A 15,979-nucleotide genomic window follows, 5' to 3' on the forward strand; every position below is an offset into this window, starting at 1 on the left:
AGAACACTAACAGTGCTGTAACTAATATTTAAAATTCACCTTATTCACAATAAACAGAATTCAAACTTAGAACAAAGCTTAAAGCAACGTCATTTTAAATGGTGTTCACACTGTTCTGTGAAACAAAAGTACACTCTACAATTCCAGAAATATATATATTTTTTGCATTATACCTTGATACTTTGTGCTAAATTAATGCATCAGAACTACCCTTAAGTGCTTCTTATTATGTTAAATACCTCCTTGGGTCTCCCCATCAACCTAGTGGGCTAAGCCAGGAACAAAAGTATAAATAAAAAACAAGTTAAATTACAGGGTTTTCTTAGGTTACTAATTTGTAGCTCTACAATAGATGACAGATCTCCCATTCTCTTCCTTAGCTGTCAAGCATCATTCTACCACAGAAGCCTTGTATGGCTCAGGTAATCTTATACCTGTCCTCACAACGCATGCCTTCAGTGCTGGAGTAGCAGCTATAGCCTTTACTTGTGAAATTCATCATTTCCTGATATTTGTTTTAGTTAAGCACGGCCTGGTGTATTCGTTCGCATTATATCATTCCATTTAGATTGTCCTACTTCTTCCTCCTTTATGTATTTCTCGCCTTTCATTTGCAGGGATGGTCCAACTGGGCACTCAGGCCCATTTTCAGGGGAGGCCCAGGAAGAAAAGCACCATTAGAGTTACAAAAAATTACAAAGACTTTACAGGGAAAAAAGAATCAGTTTCTTTACAGTAGAAATTGTGTTTTAGAATCACTGGTAATCCAATCAAGACAGGGATTAATACAATTTGGAGTGTTAAACAATATATAATAAACAGGTTGGATTTACATATACAGCAATATACAAATTTCATTTACAAAGGAGTGATGAAAAGCGGGATGCAGTTATAAATATAGATAGGATTTATTTACATTTACAGGATAACATAGGAGAGCTGGAACGTTAGGGATAGTTTCCTGATATTCTAGAGATGAGATAGACAGAGAGAGAGAGTCAGTCAGGGTATGAACAAGAACAAGAATCCCGGGAACTATTGACCTATTAGCCTGACGAGCCTGGTCTGCAAGGCCATGGAACGTATCATCATGGAACTCATTAACAAAGACATTGATAACCTCCAAACTCTGGATCCCACCCAGTTCGGGTTTGTGAAAGGCAGATCATGCCTCCCGAACCTGATCGACTTCTTTGAGGCAGTCACCAAAGCCGTAGATGAGGGGTAAAGTGGTTCACATAGCCTATCTTTACCTCGCCAAGGCTTTCAATACCATCCCCCATTCTGGAATTATAGCTAAACTCACTAAACTAGATATAAATCCCTACATCACAAGATGGGTTGCCAACTGGTTCACTGACAGAACCCACACTGTAAAACTTGCAGACTCCAAATCTGACCTCAAAGCAGTGACAAGTGGAGTACCACAGTGTTCCGTCCTGGGACCTCTCCTGTTTGGTATCTACTTCTCTGAAGTACAGGCTACCACAGAAGGCCTCTGGCTAATGAAGTTTGCAGATGACTGCAAACTAGGAGCCATAGTCAAGTCCCTAAATGATGTGGACATCCTACAGAAGGGCCTTGCTGAGACAGATGCCAAGTGTCAGAGCCATGGCCTCAAGCTCAATGCCAAAAAGTGCAGTGTCATCCCCTTTGGTAAAAACTCTGTACCCATGAACTATCACATAGGCAGCAATCTACTTAACACCAAATGTGTGATAAGAGACCTTGGGACCCAGGTGGACAGTAGTCTCTCCTTTGATAGTCACATCGGCACAGTAGTCAGGAAATCCTTCTAAGTGGCACACCTCATCATAAAAGGGTTCTCATCCAGGAAAAAAGAGGTCATTGTTCCTCTCTACTCGACACTCATTAGACCCATTATAGAGTACAATGCCCCTTTTGGAATGTACCTCACAAGACATCTACAGCAGCTGGAAAGGCCACAGAAGTACCTCACAAAGAGGATTACTGGCCTCAAACAAATGCCCTACACTGACCGTCTCAAAAAACTCCAGCTTTACTCCGTAGCATATCGCCTACTCCAAGGTGATCTCTGCCTAACATATAAAGCTATGTCAAACCCAGAGCTGTTGGACATGCTACACCTAAAGAAATCCCAATCCCTCTGAGTTACACGCTCTAGGGACCTAAAACTTGTCACCACAATAAACAGGACATGCTGGAGGGATAGATTCCTGTCCCAGAGACTTTGCATACTCTGGAACAGGCTACCCATCTATGTCAAGCAAAGTTCTTCATTAGCACTCTTCAAGAAAAATCTTGATGAGTGGATGGGAAATAGGAAATACACCCAGGGATCACTTCTGTGTCGCTGCTTGACAGTGGCACAGGAAAATAACGTTCTTGGGTGGCAAAAGCCAGGGAACCTTGTTGGCTAGACTTACGTAGCCCTTGGGCCAATAGCTTAGTACCTACCTATGAACCTATGAACCTATAAGAACAGAGCCAGGAAGGGTCTAGGTGCTGTTTAGGTTGTGCTTAAAGCTAAACAGACAGCTGTTCCTGTTTTAGTGGAATAGGCATGGAGTCCACTCTCTTGTAACTTAGAATGAGTATAGTGAGTCTCCAGCTGTGTTATGGGAATTGGAAGCTATTAGTAGGCTCTGATTACCTGAGCGAAGGCAACAAGAAGGGGAGTAGTGTATCAGAAAGTTTTGTAGAGAAGGCCATGTTTGTGGTTTGTGTATTATTTTGTGGGCAATTTGAAGTTGAGTGAATTTATTAAGCAATGGTGTCAATGGTGTGTATTGTAGGGTGCATTAGCTGCAAACTTGACTATTTTGTTAAAGCAGGCTTCTGTGTTATTTAGCTTGAATGTTAGTTAACATGAGTGCATCACATTCTCTTATTTCAGAGATCATAACCAGTCAAAAATATTGTAAACAACTACTGACATGAACACCCCCTACTATCAAAAAGCTTTCTAATTCAGTGAAGAACAGACAAGAAAAATGAAAGCAAGTTGAAAAAAAAAAGCAATATTATCAGCTTTATCACTTTCAAGAAAGCAGCAGAGGTGCGTCCCAGGGCATTGTGATAAGCAGTGCAACAAGTAACCAGCATCAACGGGGTTCATCTAAGCTGCAAGACACCAAAGCCTCAGTCTAGAAAACATTATGGATCATATGTTTTAGGTCAGAGCATGAATCAGGCACATCTGTACATTAGCTGGCAATCAAATGCTTTGCATTACACTCCCATCCAGACCTAATTCAGTCTGTTCAGTAATATCATGGATAAGTACTAAATTAGGAATAGTAAATCAATCTGTTCAAGTAATATCATGGATAAGTACTAAATCAGGAATATTAAATCAATCTGTTCAGTAATATCATGGATAAGTACTAAATCGGGGATACTAAATCAATTTGTTCACTAATATCATGGATAAGTACTAAATCAGGAATACTAAATCAGTCTGTTCAGTAATAGCATGGATAAGTACTAAATCAGGAATATTAAATCAATCTGTTCAGTAATATCATGGATAAGTACTAAATCAGGAATACTAAATCAGTCTGTTCAGTAATAGCATGGATAAGTACTAAATCAGGAATACTAAATCAGTCTGTTCAGTAATATCATGGATAAGTACTAAATCAGGAATATTAAATCAATCTGTTCAGTACTAGCATGGATAAGTACTAAATCAGGGATACTAAATCAATTTGTTCAGTAATAGCATGGATAAGTACTAAATCAGGAATACTAAATCAATCTGTTCAGTAATAGCATGTGTGACGACTGGGGAGAGATGGGCGAAGGCTGCAAGCCTAGTCAAATAGAATTTAATATATAATTCTATCAACTGTATAAATAAATGCAAAATACAGGCTTGTGTTTTTAAATGTAGGAAAACACTGAAATGTGGAACTGCAACATATGTGACAACATTGCACTCTACTGGCCCAGTGAAGCATGTTGTATCTTTTCATGTTAGAATTCGGCCTGAGAGCGGCTGGATGAAGATTTCATGCTCATTGTTTTAAGGCTAAGGTTTATGACCAGAATTTAGATGTGGAAGGTGTTTTTATTGCTTTAGTTTCTGTTAGCATATACATGTGAAATGTCTTGTAAGTTTCTGAGGAGGTGTTAGATTGCTAAATAATGCAGTTTGTGGCTTGAGAACTCAGACCAGGTGTTAAGATGATGCAATATGAATACTGGGAAAACCCAAGTGTCAAAAATTACATAATTTTGGGAAGGCCTTAGAGACATGTTTGTTAGTAATGTTTAAATACTATTTCTCACAAGAGACCAAGGGCATTTTGATCTGGATATCTAACTTACCAGCACTGCTTATGCTCTTTATGTATGTAAGTAGGATTATAGCACTGTGTTTTCTCTAAGATTAGCTAAAGATTAGAAAGTTAGATTAAGTATTTTTCTGTACAATCAGATCTTTCCTACGATATTATTTTAAGTTTATGTGTGATCTGTGAACTCTTAGATATATCTGTGGTGTAGTAGATTTGTCCTGTGTTTTAATTATTTATTATTAAATATTTTTAAAACCTTCTACCTGTGGCTGGTTTGTGTAGAGATGAAATATGCTTTAGAGTACATTATATATTTATAGAGTTTACTGTCTAAACCCTTCCAATAAGCCTTAGACTGTATAGTCACATTACCATTGGATATTAATATTGCACAGTAATAATTGGGCACCCTTTTAAGGGCCTTTTAGTAGCTGATATTATTAACTGGGTGGTGGCAGTAATTACTACCGTATAGTCTGCGTAAAGGGGCACAGCTGGAGAATCTGTGTTAGCCTTTCCCAGGAGTGTCTGTGAAGTTGTATAAATACTTATCTCAAAGTGTGTATGTGTTGTGTCAGCTACTTGGGCAGGGACACGAAGCACTGGTTGGACAGAGAGGGAACTGGAGGTTCTAGCTTGCCCAGTTAGGCTGAGACCTGGACCCTATAGCTGTGCCAGTGGGAAGTCTTATTGGGGACCTGGTGAGCAAGGGAGCAGCCAGCCCCAGACTGACTGTGATCTCTGTGTGCACTTAAGGGAAATTGTACTTTACTGTGTGTTAGTCATCCTTTCCTCTTCTAGGAGACAACCTCCCTTGTGTTAGTGGTGTGGATTGAGGCTCATTTATTGCTGGGCCAGGGCATGGTCATCACAGCATGGATAAGTACTAAATCAGGAATACTAATTCAATCTGTTCAGTAATAGCATGGATAAGCACTAAATCAGGAATACTAAATCAATCTGTTCAGTAATAGCATGGATAAGTACTAAATCAGGAATACTAAATCAATCTGTTCAGTAATAGTATGGATAAGTACTAAATCAGGAATACTAATTCAATCTGTTCAGTAATAGCATGGAGAAATGCTAAATCAGGAATACTAAATCAATTTGCTCATTAATAGCATGGATAAGAACTAAATCAGGAATGCTAAATCAATCTGTTCAGTAATAGCATGGATAAGTACTAAATCAGGAATACTAATTCAATCTGTTCAGTAATAGCATGGATAAGTACTAAATCAGGAATGCTAAATCAATCTGTTCAGTAATAGCATGGATAAGTACTAAATCAGGAATACTAAATCAATCTGTTCAGTAATAGCATGGATAAGTGCTAAATCAGGAATATTCAAGAAATATGTTTAGTGATATACAATGTCTTCCCCAGTATGTTCCAGGCTGCTAATATTACTTCACTTTCTAGTTCACAATGCAGCAACTATTTAGTTGTTCATACATTGGTGTTGGAAAGCTGGGGAGGGGGCTGTCATGCAGCAAATATTTGGATAGCTGGTGATAAAGGTGTTTTATACTGGTTAGGAGGTAGTAGTAATACTAGTTTTAGTTCATCAGTTCATCTCATCCATATCCGGCTAACAATGACTGAGAGCTGTAACTAACCAATGAATTAACCTTTAATGTTTTTTTCAATTAATCTCATTAACTCCTTCATTGTCTTATTAACACTCAGGAAAGGTATACATTGAAGTAAGATATAGACCAAAAAGCAGATTTTTCACTGACTTCTTGACCAGTGTCTGTTTTTTAAAGGTGTTTCTGAGTATGTATGTGTTTGGGGAAAGATAGGACTATAAGTAACTTGAATAGGACATAATTATGAAATTTTACTTTAGATTCATTGAAACAAAGTTTATCAGTAATGGCATGACAAGAAAGGGTTCATAGGTTCATACTAGGCTATCTGCCCAAGGGCATTTATAAGCCTAGCCCATAGTTATGTGGCTTTCGCCACCCCTTTAGTTTGAAGAAAACTATGCCTATTATTTTGCTGTGCCTCTGTCAAGCAGTGACACTGAAGTAATCCCTGGGGTATATCTGTGATCTCCCATCCATTGGTCAAGATTCCTCTTGAACAAGGCCAGCGAGGTGCTCTGCCTCACATGTACCGGGATTTTGTTCCACAGCATAGGGAGTCTCTGGGTGATGAATCTGTCCCTCCAGCACGTTCTATTAATAACCGTGTCAAGGTTTAAGTCTCCCACCCTTGTGGTTCTGAGGGATCTAGATTTTTTTTGAGGTGAAGCATATTCATCAAATCTGGGTTTGACATGGCCTTATATGTCAGGCACAGGTCACCTCTGAGCAAGCGGTATGCGACTGAATAGAGCTGGAGTTCTTTCAATCGGGCAGCATAAGACATATTTTTGAGACCCTTTATCCTTTTGGTGAGGAACTTTTGGGGCCTTTCCAGCTGCTGCAGGTGTCGGGTCAGATACATTCCGAATGGGGCATTGTACTCGATCATAGGTCTAATGAGTGATGAGTACAGGGGGACGATGACCTCCTTAGATCTAGATGTGAATCCCTTCATGATCAGGTGGGCAATGTAGAAAGTTTTCCTAACTACTTTGGCAACATGAGTGTCAAACAAAAGGTTACTGTCAACCTGGGTCCCCAGATCCCTGATGACTTCTTCTGTGCTCAGTGGATTGCCACCTATATGGTAGCTAGGGGTAACCTTGTTTTTCCCGAAGGGTATGACTATGCATTTCTTGGCGTTTAACTTTAGGCCATGGCTCTGGCACCAGTTATCCATTTCTGTGAGGCCCTTCTGAAGGATATCTGTGTCAGATGTGTTTTCAACTATGGCGCCCAGTTTGCAGTCATCTGCAAACTTTGTCAGCCATAACCCTCTTGTGTTTGCTCGTACTTCAGAAAAGTAGATGCCGAACAAGAGTGGTCCCAGGACTGAGCCCTGTGAGACACCACTTGTGACAGGCTTTGAGTCTGACATGGCGCCAGCAACTCTGACCCTGTGGGTTCTGTCACTTAGCCAGTTTGCAACCCATCTTGTGATGTATGGGTTTACATTCAAGCTGATGAGTTTTTCGATGATACCTGAGTGGGGTATTGTGTCGAAAGTCTTTGTCAGGTCGAGGTAGGCTGTATGGACTGCCTTGCCCTCATCAATGGCCTTGGTGACTGTTTCGAAAAAGTCAACCAAGTTTAAAAGGCATGATCCGCCTTTGACAAAGCCAAACTGGGTTGGATCCAAAGTCTGCAAGTTCCCTATGCCTTTATTTATGAGTTCCATTATGATCCTCTCCATGGCTTTGCAGATAAGGCTTGTCAAGCTAATGGGACGGTAATTTCCAGGGTCGGTGGAGGCACCGCCCTTGTGAAGTGGGACCACAGTCACCGTGCGCCACTCCTTGGGTACGTATCCTGAGGTGAGGCTAAGATTAAACAGCTGTCCTAACTGTGGGTTTAATTCCTCATTGAGTTCGTGGAGCACACAGCCGGGGACACCATCCGGTCCCATGGATGCTGTGTTTTTTGCCTTGGAGAGAGCAGTTCTCACTTGGGCATTGGAGATGTTTGGGGGGGCTACAATCCTCTGGTATAGATATGTCTCCTTGTGGGGGGGGGAGTTTGCACTGAACCTGTCAGCCAGTATGTTGGCAATGTGTGTAGGTTCAGTAATCTTCACATCATTTTGAACTAATTCTGAGCATATCTGGGAGTTTCCTCCTAGGTTTCTAATATAGCTAAAGAAGGCCTTATGATTGTCTTTGAGTCCTTGGCGATTTTTCTCTCAAAATTTGCCTTCGATCATTTTATGAGAGCTCTTAGGTTTTACTTATAATGATCAAAGGTGTCTTACCTTTCAAGGATTTTGCTCTTTCTTGTAGTAGCTTCCTCCTTTTGTTGTAGAGCTTGTTTATGGCTGGGGTCCACCAGACTGGACGCTTGCCTTTGGTACAAAGAGTCTTAGTTTTGTTTGGGATTGCCTGATCCATGCAGTCCTGTAGGTGCTGGTAGAAGGCATTTGTAAGTGATTCAGCGGTTTGAGTAATGTTTACCACTGGCTCAGGGGCCTTAAAGGAGACCACACTAGTTTTAGAAGTGTGAAGTCGGCTTTTGAGAAGTTTTTCACTGTGGTCTTTTTTATTTCAGGTGGGGGCGGGATGAGGACCTCCAGCGAGATTAGTTTATGATCTGATCTCACCAGTGAGGGGTATACTTCTGGTGTTGAACATTGTGATCCCATGTTCGTGATGATGAGATCAAGTATGTTTTCTCCTCTTGTGGGGATGGTGACTAGTTGTTCCATGGCATTTGAGTTTATGAACTCCAGGAACCTTTGGGCTAGAGTGTTTGGGCTTGAGTAGTGTTCCCAGTCTGTATTAGGGTAGTTGAAATCACCTAGTATGAAATCACCTAGGGTCTTCTGTTTTAGCTGTTGGGGTGTTCAGTATGTAAAACAATGGACTCCCTCTCACCTCAAATGAAGAGATCTTAAACTGGTTGGGGAACTTGACTCTGACATTACATTGAATCTGCTTAATGGGATTGTCAGTGATTCTGTTCTCTGTTACCAGCCAATACAGAGCACATTGGATCACACTGCTGATTCTCAGAGAACTGTGACGATTGGCCAGACCCCAGAGTCTTTTCATAGGAATGCTAATTTACTGTCTGATGGGCTCCTGAACACCAAGGAGTGAGTACCACACATTTGGACTAACAAACTCTGTTCTAAATATTTAAATTTAGATTTTAAAGACTGGCTGAATGACAACACCATTGTTATTGAAGTTAACGGGGACAATGGAACTTCTTTCCAAGGTACTAAAATAAACTAAAGCAAGGTAATAAACTAAAGCAAAAAAATGTTAGGTATCAATCCATCTTGCAATTCGTTCCTTCTTGAGAGCATTTTAAAGAAGCAGGTGCCGTTGGGACTTAGGATATGTATATATCCTAATAATGTGGAAAAAGGTTTTCAATATTAAAAAGAGTTGATTGAAGAGTTTAATAACTGCAGATTTGATATTATAAGTTATTTATTAAGAACAATGAATGACAGAAATTTTACAAAATGAAATTATACTCTGTTCACAATGACTTTATATTTACTGTGAATGAATATAAAGTTAAATATTACTTTATTTTAAAGATGTGGGTAATAAGTAAGTGTGAGAATATTAAAAAGCAGAAAATATGGAAATTGGAGAGGGATAGAAAAATAATGAAGAAATGAGAATATATCAAATACTGAGGAAGAGATACAATATAAAAAAGTACCAGAACATCCAGATTAAAAAGATAACTCATTATGAATTTAATTATGGTAATTCTGAAGGTTTTACAGGTCAAAGTGAAGTTATTCAGATGGACAGTGGTAGGGAGAACACTAATGAAGTTTCAGGGTACGAGCTTAATGGCCCTTTAGATTTCCCTCCCTTGAGACAGTTCAACAGGTTAAAAAACCAGCAGACAAACATGAGAATGAACCCAAAAAACCATCAAGATGTAAATGGTCACAATCCCAGTGGGGTAAGGGGGTGAAGAAGAAGATCAATTACAGTGGCATGAAGCTCACCAATGTACATTTTCCACTTTTTAAAAAAGAGTTTTACCTTTGTGCCCACTGGGAACATCAAAATGAGTGAAAGACTTACAGATTTTAAATTATTTGTACAGAAGTTACATTTGGAAGTTTTATATGCTAACAAGGCTACATTTGTTCTAGGAGCTAGTATAGGGAAGAAAAGTGTTTATAACTCCCATGCACATCCCATATTACAAAATGTTAAGGCATTAATGGAAGGGAAGATTAGACAATATGTTGAAAAAAATAATAACGAAAATATTTTCAATTTTAACAAGAATGAATATGAATTGCTTCAGGAATAAATAAAAACAAAACCATTTAAGTCATAAAACTCGACAAGTGGGAGGGTAGTTACTACAGACAATTGGGACTATACAGCAAAAATGTTGGAACTGCTGCCCAGTGATTCAAAGTACACACAGATTTCTAAAAATTAAGTTAATGTTTCTTATAAGAAAACCTGAAGACGTGATATTAGAAGAAACATGTTGCAAGGTGTTTTGATAGGACCTAATTTGAATTTCTCAAAATCCCAAGGCTGATTATTCATTCCATCTGCGGCATAACAAAGTTTCATAAAAATTTAGTAGCCCCCCCTGTTATGATCTATTGTGGCAGCCGTAGGTTCAAAAACTTATCCCCTAGTGGTATTAGTGGACAGAAAGTTGAAACCTTTTTTACAAATGCATCCCCACATATTAAATGACACATGAGACTTTTTTACTAAACTCACCGATGATTTATATAAATGCTCTTTATTGATGGTTACCACTGACATAGCTGATTTGTTTTCAGTAATTTCCCATTCCACACTGGACTATTATGGTTATGCAAGTTTTGGTGGAGAGTGAATTTTTAAGTGCTAGTGACATTAGGCTATTAGTCGAATGCATGGAATTTGTTTTAACTAACAACTTCATGTATTTCGAGGGGGAGTTTTATAAAAAGTGAATGGAGTAGCAATGGCACAGCATACACCCAATTATTTGCTAACATTATATTGTACCATTTGGAACAACAGATAATTTTTGAATCCAACTATAATACGTTTATTCCTCTTTATTTAAGATTTTTCACTTCATTTTTCTTATATGGGAGGGTACTATTCAGGAGTTGGAGGAATTTATGGTATTTATTAAGAATAGTACTGAATTTCTAAGATTTACACACAGTTATTGTGTGGAGGCTATTAGTTATTTGGACATAAATATCCAAAAGGATTTTGAAAGGAAGAATTTTGTATCCAGGATATTCAGGAAGGAACATTTTACTAACTCCTACCTACATTATTTGTGTGAACATCCTCCACATCAAAACAGAAATATAATTAAGGGACAACTGGTCAGGACAGCTAGGATGACCTCTCATTATACAGATATTGTGGAGGAAGTTGGAAGAATAAAGGAGTTTTTTCTCCAACCTAGATATCCAGCTACCTTGGTGAGCAAGATAGCCTTTGAGGATCTAAGTGGCTGGGAAACAAAATGTTACCCTTTGTTGGGGAGAAGAAATGTAGTTATATCACCAGGACCGCTTAGTGAACCTAATCAGGTTGATTACAATAGGTCTTTCACATTAAAGTACAGTTGGTATGCTAAGGACATACAAAACCTTAAGTTGTATTGGAATATTTTTCCCACATGCCTAACAGTTTAGAATTATTTTTGAATCCCCTGTTTTCACCTACAAAAGGAGAAAAAATATAAAAGATATCCTAGAGAGGAAGAACAAGACAAATGAAAACCAAATGGGTGAAAATCTAAGAATAAAAGGAACTTTAAGTTTGGAATGTATAAGCAATGCCCTTACATTTCTGATAGGGAAGTATTAGATATTCCTATTTAATTAGGACTTTTAAAGGTTAACAACATTTTAATTTTTGTTCCAATAATGGAGTTGTTTATTTAGCCTACTGTTCAATTTGTTTTTTTGTTTTATGTGGGGAAAACTAAAAGGGCTTTTAAAACATGGATTACCGAACACAAGTATGAAATTAAGAAGGGGTAATTGACGGCCTTTATAAACACTCTTTGGAATGTGAGATGAGTACATTTTTATTTTGGGTAATTGAGCAAGTAGAACTTAACCCCATGGGAACAATGGGAAACTTTATTAGAATATTGGGAACTGCTTTGGCAGTTAAGGCTAAATGTCTGTATCCCCCAGGTTAAATGACCAAGTCTTGGTAGTCCCAGTTTTAAAACTTAGGGCAGCTAAACTCTAATGTACATATGTATTTATTTGTTTTAAATAGGAATAGTTGATTATTTTCTCCATTTTTATACGCTACTTTTAGTTTTAGTATTACTAAAATCGTAATGCTATTACTAAAGTCCTTTTCAGTCTTTTTACAGCAAATACACTTTTTACAGTAAGTACACAGGTATTTGTAGAATATTTTTTATGGATTCTTTGGTAGCTAAACATGTGTTCTTTTTACAGTTTTATAATATGCATTAAAACTCATAATTCTTTTATAGATTTCTTGGATTTAATGAATTGTCAAGGAAATTATATAATTGTGTGTTTTTTTAACCACCAATCATGGTGGACTTTTGTATTTAAATTTGTAGTTTTCTGAGGTTTGGTCAGTTGTGATGAAATCTTCCTAGGGAGATGATAGCACTTAACTAAGATTAAAATTTACTGAAAATCATGTAGTGTTATTAAGTTTTTACTCTGTGAATTGTTTTCTTGGGCTGCGGTCATTTCAAGGTATATTACTGGTTACTGGTTCCTCATACCTCTGCTTCTACAGCGGTGATTTGGTCTTTCTGAACCACCATATACTATGCTACATTATAACGGCATCAAGATGTAACCTGTATGATATAAAAACTTTCAGCAATGTTAAATGTAATATGTAATATGGTTTGATTTCAATTATCAGATAAAATAAGACATATCTTTCAGGTCTGGTTTGATAACATGAAAACATTTGATCACAAACTCGATAAAACAATGTAGCAAAAGTAAAAGCACCACATGTACTGAAGCCTTAACGTCTAAAGTTCATTTACAAGTTGCTGACAAGAAAAAGTAGCCAACACTTCAGCATACTTCATTACTTTAGGAACATTCTGAGTGAAGCATATTCTGTGCAGAAAAACTTATTCTAATCATAAAGAATAGGGATCAGGAAAGCAGATTAGAATGCCCACTTCCAGCTCTAGACCAGCAAGGCACACAGCATGGCAGTCTGTGTACCTTTTATAATGTAGTCTGTGCACTATGTATAATGTAGTATGTGCACCTTGTATAATGTAGCCTGTGCACCTTGTATAATGTAGCCTGTGCACCTTGTATAATGTAGTCTGTGCACTATGTATAATGTAGCCTGTGCACCTTGTATAATGTAGTCTGTGTACCTTGTATAATGTAGCCTGTGCACCTTGTATAATGTAGTCTGTGCACCTTGTATAATGTAGCCTGTGCACCTTGTATAATGTAGCCTGTGCACCTTGTATAATGTAGTCTGTGCACTATGTATAATGTAGTCTGTGCACCTTGTATAATGTAGCCTGTGTACTTTGTATAATGTAGCCTGTGCACCTTGTATAATGTAACCTGTGCACCTTGTATAACGTAGTCTGTGCACTATGTATAATGTAGCCTGTGTACCTTGTATAATGTAGATATGAACAATAATTATTTTCCTGTCTCACTGGAAAATATTTAATAAGTTCAGCACAAGGGTAGATGAGGAAGGGAGTTAAGCAATGTAGATGTGTAGGTCAACATATATGACTGCACACATGATGGGGTTGAAAATGATCATATATGGATAAACGCTCACATTCAGTCATATGTGTGCGTCTGTGTATGTGTGAGTACATGTATTTATATAAGTTTTTGAAAGTGTATGCGTGTCTATGTATGGATGTGTGCATCCATGCATGAGTGTATGTGTGTGTGTCTGTGCATCTCTGTGTGCATGTTTTATTTTATTAAATGACTTAAGAGGAACTAAAAGAAAATAAATGAATGACCTAGGACTTATGCAGTCTGCAGGTGTAGACAGCACAACATGATGTGGACACCAGTTTCATTATACTGTGAATATGTTTTCAAGCTTATTACAGTACTTAATGGTGACGAATATTCTACTGTCATGCACTACTGTCATGCACTGCTGCCATGCACTACTGTCATGCACTACTGCCATGCACTATTCTCGTGCACCACATTGTGCTCTGCATTTTTGCATAGCTATGGTTACTATAGCAACTTAGAGACATGTATGTCCCACATTACTGTAACATGCCCCCAGTAAGGTTGCTATCTCACATCCATATACAAAATAATTCAGGAAGGATTTTGTGTCATGCATGTGCACCAACATTTAAAGTTTGCCATGAATTGTGGAGACATGACTGAACTAAGATCCCTATTGAATGCTGGATGAAGTAGTAGAAAAGAAAGTTATGCTATCTAGCACCTAGTGTGCATGTCTGTATTTGTGTGCAGTACATGTTGAAACAGCACATTATTTTTAAATATTTTGTAACTCCCATTGTATATGATGCTTTAAGCCCACATCCTGTACCACATCACTTCTGAGCCTTCCATAGGCATTTTGAATGATTTTGTACTCGCTGGCATTGGTCTGTGGTCACATTACTACACAATACATACTTCATACTTTGTCACACAGTTTTATATTGTATGAACCACATTAGTAAGTCATTCTTCTGGGGACCATTATTTGTATAGCCACAGTCCTGTGTATCTGCACTATTCTTTGTCTTTTATTAATAGTGGGTCTGAATTGTGAAAGGCTGTGGTTTGAGATTTCATGAACCAGAATTTCAGACTAGCTTTGAGAAAGTCAGCCTCAGTCTATAATCTTTACATGCAAAATGACAGAAGCTTTCAAAATCAGTAATAGTTCTCTTTCAGATTCCTGAATTCTCTGCACCAAAGCTGCTTCTCACAGACTTGAGGAATTTCATCATCTGGCAGTGTGTACATTGGCTCTAGTTGATTGACACCGCTGAAGCGTCATACTAACCGCATGTGCAAAAATAGGAAAAAGAGATTGTGGATAGATCTATTTATATAATTTGATTATTGAGTAAGTGGACTGCTCCAAACACACTTTTCAGTCAAGACCCCAGGACAAAGGCAAATGATAAAAGTTGTAATTTGCACTCAGCGTAAAATGTAAAACTTTAACTGTCTTGTATTCATGCTGTTGCACAATGGCTTTCTGGTAGAATTTTACATCAAGTCATAGTTCTGTGATAGAATACAGCATTCAGCTACACAACTAAGCAAAATGGATACAGTTAAGAAAATGGAGCCAGCTTAATACAATTGCACAAGAAATGGATGGGGAAAGTATCTGACGTACAGCACTGCGAGAGGTGCAATAGATGGAAAAGACAAAAATTAAAGAGAAAAAAAGAAAAAAATATTCAGAAATATATTACTTCCTTATATTACATATTTGCAATTATTAACTAAGTATTTGGACTTCTCACTTCGATCTTTTGGGTCTATATTAGAACACCGAACATTCAGAATGTCGAGTGTTCTAATATCGACCCATTTTCAGTGAACGCTGAAAATATCGAAGAAACAGAAAACCAATTTTTTTCCTAGGGAAAGAATTTGGTTGTCCGTTTCTGTTGCTTCAGTATTTTCATCGCTCTGGTGGAAAGTTACGGGTCATGTTCAGGTAAGTGTGCAATTGTGTGGATGTGAGGGTTAGGGTGGGTTAGGTTAGTTAGGGTTAGGGCGTGGGTCAGGTAAGTGTGCGATTGTGTGGACATGAGGGTTAGGGTGGGGTAGGTGAGTTAGGGTTAGGGCACAGGTGAGGTGACTGTGCGATAGTGACGGACCTTAGGGTTAGGGTTTGTGTTAAGGTAAGTGGATAGTTAGTGGTGTATGTATAGTTTAGTGTAGGGTTAGGTGTTAAGAGTTCAGGTGTAAGTTTGTTTGGTGTGCTTGTGTTGTATGTATGTGTTTTGAAACAGCAAATTTTTTCCCTAGGAAAAATTTGTTCTATGAAAAATATGATTGTCAAAGGAGAGATTACTGTCTACCTGGGTCACAAGATCTCTTATCACCTCTTCTGTATTAAGGGGGCTGCCACCTATGTGGTAATTCGTGA

At 38.1% G+C, this 15,979-nt stretch overlaps 1 protein-coding gene across 2 annotated transcripts in view; it reads left to right on the forward strand.

Moving 5' to 3' along the window:
* Window positions 1-15,979, forward strand: part of HCK (HCK proto-oncogene, Src family tyrosine kinase) — a 560,445-nt gene that overhangs the window by 124,509 nt on the left and 419,957 nt on the right. The gene's annotated exons all lie outside the window — the stretch shown is intronic.

The sequence above is a fragment of the Protopterus annectens genome, chromosome 12.part0 (assembly GCF_019279795.1).
Source record: "Protopterus annectens isolate FY-2018-M chromosome 12.part0, PAN1.0, whole genome shotgun sequence".
NCBI lineage: Eukaryota > Metazoa > Chordata > Ceratodontiformes > Protopteridae > Protopterus > Protopterus annectens.